Here is a 6,758-nt window from a genome sequence, read left to right on the forward strand (position 1 = left end):
CAGCTGACAACATTATCAAGGGAGACTACTGTGTGTGGAAGCCCTTCCTCTTCTTTGGTGGCTCTGACCACCTGTGAGAAAGAGAACAAGAATGGTTGAATACTACATGTGCTGGGCAAGCCTCAGTTTTCTCAGTCTTCTCCTGTCTAGAAGGACTGTTTTGCTTCAGGGTTGTTTTTTTTTTCAGGCATACTTGCATCACCAAGAAGCCTGGAGACAACTATGCTGCCAGGAGACCTAGGTCAGGTGAGGTGTTGTCTTCTGGGTTAGGTGCTAACCCTGTGCCCCTGGAGCAATCTGCTGATGGCACATCCCTCACTGTCCTTGGGGCCCTGCCCACATGGCCACTGCAGGACTGGCTTTGCAGCATGACCAAACTCATCAGCTGTAGCAGGCTGTCCTCGAAACCCAACAGCAGTCCTCTGCCAAGGAGTGTAATCTAATCACCTTGAAAGACCTTTCTTCCATACCGTTCCTTTGTTGGCTCAGCTGGTCATTAGCTCTTGCACAATCCAGCTGTGACGGTCTCTGTGCATTCATGGTTATCAGGGTAAGGTCAGCAACTCTGGTTCCAGCTCTTCGTACAATTGATTTTGCTGCCTTGTTATACACTGCAGATTTTACTTCTGCTCCTAGTGGCTCTGTTAACCTGCACATTAATAAATCAAGTTGCGCTGACCACAACAAAGAGGAACTGATTTAACTTGGTTTGTTGGTAAGTCCTATATGATCTGGTCCCCTGATAAGTAAAGGCACACGTGTTCATATGTTGTTTCAGTATCAAAGCCACCGCACAAACCTCCACAGTTTTCAGCTTTGAGTTTTTCTTAACTGATCAAGTACCTCATTGATTCTCTTAGCGCTGTGCAACCCCCACAGTGCCTGCGGGTGCTGAAGCTCCAGTGCATGCATCTTCGTCCGCCAGCTCCTCTCTCCTGCCTTGAGAACTGAAGACTCATCACCCTGTCTTTGATTCAGGTTCGGTCAGGCATCGCTTTTTCTGCTCTTGTAAGGACAGATTGTTACAGACTTGCCCTTAAATGTAGGCGTATAAACATACCAAACATTTATGAATGTATATTTCTGATGCTGCCTACCTTTCAATCTCTTTGATCTCTTCATTTCTTTTTGCCTGCTTAAGTTCTAGCCCCCTTAGTGACCCTGTTCTGTATAGCACGGAATAGAAAGAACCGCCTTTGCTGGCACGGTGATATACTGGTCTGACAGGATGTGCTACCAGCTCCTCGCCCCGACGCGCTGGTGAGCGAGCAGCAGCAGGAGGGAGCGGGGGGCGCACAGGGGCTTAGCCGAGGTGCGAGCTGCGTTCGGCCGGGGCTGCGAGCGGCCCTCGCCGCCATGTGAGCTGCGGTCACACCGGGAGCGAGCGCACGTCCCAAAGGGACACCACGCCGGCGCCGCTCCGGGCGGGACGGCCGGCGGGACACAGCTGGGAGAGCCGGAGCGGGAGGTGCGCTCGGCAGCGCCGCTCCGCCACCTGCTGCCGGAGGCGCGGGCCGGCGGGGCACGGCGGCACCCCTCCCCCCTCGTCCCCCTCCCCGCTCCTCCCTCCTCCCTCTCCCCCCCTCCCCGCTCCCCCCTCCCCCTCTCCGCTCCTCCCTCCCCCCCTTTCCTCTCTCTCCCCGCCTCCTGCCTCCCTCCCCCCTCCCTCCCGGCACATCACCCACTCCTGGCTCCAGCCCGGCACCGGGTGCCTCCTGTCGGCGCTGCCGGCGTGACATCTGGCAGCCTAAGGAATACAGGCACCAGATTACTACACGTGACGGTAAAAAATTCTCTTTAACCCTTTACGCCTTCAAATACTAATAAATATCGTTCGCCTGTGTACAGGGAGGTGCTGGTGAATAAACCGTGCCCTGGACTGTGGCAACTACTGATTGCAAAGAGGTAACTGCCAGTTAGTCGTTTTTTGACATTTATAGGCATTATACTCATTCTTAATGTCTGAGTCTAAAATGTATCGAATATGTACATTTATCATCCGATCGGGTGTGTTCTTAACCCCTTCCCTACCTGGATGTCTCTGTTTTACATTTTTACATGATGCAGGCGTTTCTTGTAACTAAGGCACAGCTCCCTCTGCTGCAAGTACTAAAGATTTGGGTTTTAACTGCTTGGAAGCGGGTTCTCCATGAAAATTAGAAAAAGCACTCACAGAAAGGACTGTTTTCCACCTCCAAATAGATGCTGTTGAGAAATCTGTAGAAAGAGTATGTCTAAGTGCCTTACGCTTCAACTTATTTGGCTGCAGCTACTTCCTCACATGGTTTTCCCATCCCGCAACCACTATCCCTGCCCTGTGGGGTTGCACCTGGGTGCAATCGCCTCCTCTAGAGCCTCTGCACTAGCAGGGATACTCAGACCTTAGCAGAGCAGCAACAGGCCTGTGCTGCTCCCCGGCAGGTCACCAAACACATCATGGAGCTTCAGAGGCAACATATGGAGCAAGCCCCTAAGTCCTGTATAGGCCACGTGCAGATCGCAGGCTGCATATAGGCACCAGGGTACAGGAAACAAAGTTTAAATACATTATCTCAGAAATGTGTCCTTTCTGTCCTGTCTTTAGAGATGTCAGTCACAGCATAGACACCTGCTAATATTTCTTTGGCCTAAATATTCAGCCTGGCCACCCTGGGGGGGTCTCACCCCTTCCCATTGGAATGCTTGCAAGCTGTACAGAGTAAAGCAAATCAGAGTAAGGCAAACATGAGACCTGGCTGATACGTTAAGCAGTTCTCAGGTAGTCAGATCCACTGACAACCCAGTCTGAATAATGTCAATAAGCCATGTTTTTTGGGGAGTTGCTAAATGTGTCATCTCTTCATGTGGAACAGACATGCTGGCAATCATGCAGACCAAGCAATGGGGAATGACAGGCATTTCTGGGTATCGGGAAGAAATCCCTTTTGGTGTGAGGGATAAACTGCATTTCTCTAAGGGAAATCAGAACCAACCACTCTAGCTCACAGACATCTAAGGGCTGCCTGCCCACAATGCAAGCTGGCTGGTCCGAACCAGCAGTAAATAACCCTACTGCAGATGCTCACAGTTACATAGGCAGTATGTTTAGCTGCCAGCTAACCTATAGAATGGGAAAACAGCTAAGACTGGCTTGCATTCTGTGTCCCTCTTAACTTGGCTTAGAGAGCTAGTGGGAACAATGAACTGTAGAACTTCATGAACCTACAGCCATCTACCAATCTCCCCTCATCAGGATGTGATTGTTATTACAGCTACATGACTGACCAGTTCAGAAATAAAGATGGTAAGTTCAGAACTAATTTGAAAGTAAGGCACATTCCTCAAACTTGATATATTTCCTGCAAGTCTCAAGCAACTAGGTCACCAAAAAAAAAAAAAAAAAGTTTCTATTATCTCTGCTTTAATAGAGAAACACAGCAGTGCTTCAGATCTTTATAACAGTGTACAATGCAGTTTTGTCTCATGAATTTTTCAAGGAAAAGTGGGGGCCTGTTGTTAAATGGGAGAAATAACCTGGCATCAGGTGATAGAAGAAGCTCAAGTACTCAACACTGATATAATAATTATTTACTTCTTAAAAAAAAAAAAAAAAGAGGAGAAAAAAAAGTAAATTCTGTAGTGAAAAAAAGAAAGAATTTGAAAAACACAGGATGTTAGTTCAGTCCTCACAAACAGTTAACAGGGCCTTGGGAGAAGGAACAGCCACCATAAATAAGTCAACTGGGGCACAATAGGATAAGTTTAAGGAGAACCAAATGGTTAATGAGACCAAACAGAAAATTACTGGAAGTATGTGTGAACGATCCTAATTAACATACTGAAAGGTCTACCCTCGAGCAAAGAGAGCTCCCTGCAGACAAAGCCCCCTCCCCACAGAACAGGCGGGGTGAAAATAAAGAGCGCTGTACCTTTCAAAGGAGATGAGGCTTGTAAGAGCCAATGAGAATTGTGTGACTAAAGATAATTGTAAACAATTGTTCAAAGTGTATACAAAGTTTTACTATGTGTTAAGAGGTGTGCCAGTTTTGCAGGTTTACCACCTGGCACCCATCTGTGTGCAGACATACAACAAGCAAAGATCTCGACGCTGTGTGGATTGCACACCAGGTGAAGAACCCAGGTAGGATAACAACACTTCCTGGTCTTGGTCCTCACAGACAGGCCTGTTCCCAGACCCCTGTGTGTGTGCTAGCCTGCTCGGAAGAGGGGAGGGGCGGCCACCAGGAGGAAGCAATATTAGGGTCTACCTAAAAACTGGGTGCATTCGAGTCCATAAGGCTGTGATGGGACCCACCCAGAGCAGCTGAAATAGTTGGTCAGTGTGATTACAAGATAGTTGTTATTCATGAAAAAATCACGCTTGTCGTGGAATGACTGAAAAAAGGCTGATGCACCCAACACACTGCTGCAACTTTGAATGAAAGGAAGTCCCAAGGAACAGGGGCTAGTTCGCTTCCACTACAGTCCCCAGAGGGATGAAGGAGCACTTCCCATTGGCATTCAATCCTAAATGCTTGCAGAACAAAGGAGTAGCCAACACAGACTTTCCACAGGCAAATCACACTTGACCACTCGATAGCTATGCACCTTTCCACTGACCTGCACCTCACCACTGACCGAAAGCAGCTATGAAGTGGCACACCCGGACCTGACACACCTCCTCCCACAGGTGTCTCCTTTAGGAAGCTGAGTGATGTTGGCTGGAGGAATGGACCACCAGGCTGGGGCTGGCAGAGCAGCAATCAACAACTTCACATCCAGCTGGTGGCCAGCAGGTAATAAAGTATTCCAGGGGGACAATAGTGTTCAACCTCCTCCTGCTGGTAAAAGAAAATGTAAACAAGGGACAGTGGCCACACGGTACAGCTTAGGACTCTCAGGATGGACGTTAGGAAAAACTTGACTGGAACAGATTACCCAAAGAGGCTGCATAATCTCCAGACTTCTAAGTTTTCTGAGACTTGGCTAGAAAACAAAACATCTGACCTGGTCTAGTATTGCCCATAGCCCTACTACATACATGAGATTAGACTATATGGAGGCATGGAAGGGCATCTTCAGGGTCCCTTCCACCAACATGTCTATGTCAGGTGTAACTGATTTCATTCCTGTCAGTAAAAATACTATTTCAAAGGAACTACCTTTAGTATGCAAAACCCATACATTTATTCATTACGGTCTACAACCTTCTCAAGGGGGGCAGTGGAAGGGGAGGTGCTGATCTCTCTCTGGTGACCAGCATTAGGACACAAGGAAATGGGATGAAGCTACATCAGGGGAAATTCAGACTGGACATTAGGAAAAGGTTCTTCACTGTGGGGGTGGCTGGTCACTGGAACAGGCTCCCCAGGGAAGTGGTCACAGCACCAAGCCTGTCAGAGTTCAAGAAGTATCTGGATGATGCTGTAGTCATATGGTTTAGTTTTAGGTGGTCTTGCGAGGAGCAAGGAGTTTGACTTGATCCTTATAGTCCCTTCCAACTTGAGATATTCTGATTCTTTCAGTGATTAGCTTCATTCCCAAGACCCTCTGGGGAGATTTGCACTCTTAGCACAAGTATCTGCTGTGTACATGAGAAGGTATGACTTGTTCTCAGCCCAGCTAGTTAACTCACCATTTTGCTCCTGGGCACAAGGAAGGCACCTTTTCCTCCTCAGCATAATTTCATCACAGAGATAGCCACAGCTGAATTTATCGTAGGCAAGAGGTTTGATTGGCAAATCCTTCCTTGTGCCACAACCTTGAAACAGTATCTGCAGTGACATACTAACACCTACAGTAGGAGGCATTCTTAAGATTCTCTGTTTAGAAATGTAGCTTCAACAAATTCAATTCTGGCTTGAAAGATCCAACAGCTTTGGCATACTGCTCAAGGAAAATATTCATGTAAATATAATTTAAATAAATTTAAATTAAAAAAATAAGATTTTCAGGCAGTTATCCCCACTCTGAGAAGCTCTAATGGTTAAGAACAAAAGCATTTAGCCGAGGAACAGAGGTGCCAGAACATCTGTTGTAGGTCTAACCATAATTCTGTCATATACCCAACTTTCTACTAAACAAGGATTTGTGTTGTTCTTTACCTTTCCATTTACCCATTGCCAATTAAAGATCTCACTTAGGATTTGCTGACGATATGCCACAGAACAGCTGCTGTTAGTTTCTGGCTGACAGTATAGGCCAGCTTCTTGGAAGGCCAATGTTCTCTACAAGCACAGCATAAATGGAACAGGCAATCGGGATTAAATCACACTGTTAAAGGGGGAGGGGAGAAGAACGCCTGCAATACAGCCTTGTGAGGAATTACTGGTCATGTTAGTTCTCCAAATCTATCCCTGGCCTAATTAAGCTGCATTTTCACTGTAAAGCAGGCGAGCTGCCAGTCACGAAGTGAAACCTGCTTTCCAGTAACTGCCGGATAGAGCTTAAAGGTTTCTGTTTTAAGCATGAACATACTTTTAAGAGTGATGGGGCTTGAAGAGCCATGCTTGGGCAGAGCTTGAGCTAGCATTAAAATACAACTCTTTACTATAGCAACACCTAAGGGGTTTTGGGTTTTTTTTGTTGTGTGGTTGTCTTTGTTGGTTTTTAGTTTTGTTGTTTTGTTTTTTTTTTTTTTATACAGCCTAACTTCATATTTACTTCAAGGACATATTTCTTTTTGAGGTCACTACAATCTATACAGTATTGCTGAAGAACAGAATTTGGGGATTATAAAGTCAGGACCTGACAACAGTCCACCCAGTTTATTCCTGTTT

General features: G+C 46.7%; 1 long non-coding RNA gene across 1 annotated transcript; it reads left to right on the plus strand.

Moving 5' to 3' along the window:
• Positions 1-495: 495 nt before the first annotated feature.
• Positions 496-5,031, plus strand: LOC121082709. The gene is made up of 3 exons (XR_005826095.1): positions 496-715; positions 861-978; positions 4,670-5,031. It is a non-coding gene; the product is annotated as an uncharacterized LOC121082709 (long non-coding RNA).
• The last annotated feature ends 1,727 nt before the right edge of the window (positions 5,032-6,758 follow it).

The sequence above is a fragment of the Falco naumanni genome, chromosome 1 (genome assembly GCF_017639655.2).
Source record: "Falco naumanni isolate bFalNau1 chromosome 1, bFalNau1.pat, whole genome shotgun sequence".
In the NCBI taxonomy this organism is placed as follows: domain Eukaryota; kingdom Metazoa; phylum Chordata; class Aves; order Falconiformes; family Falconidae; genus Falco; species Falco naumanni.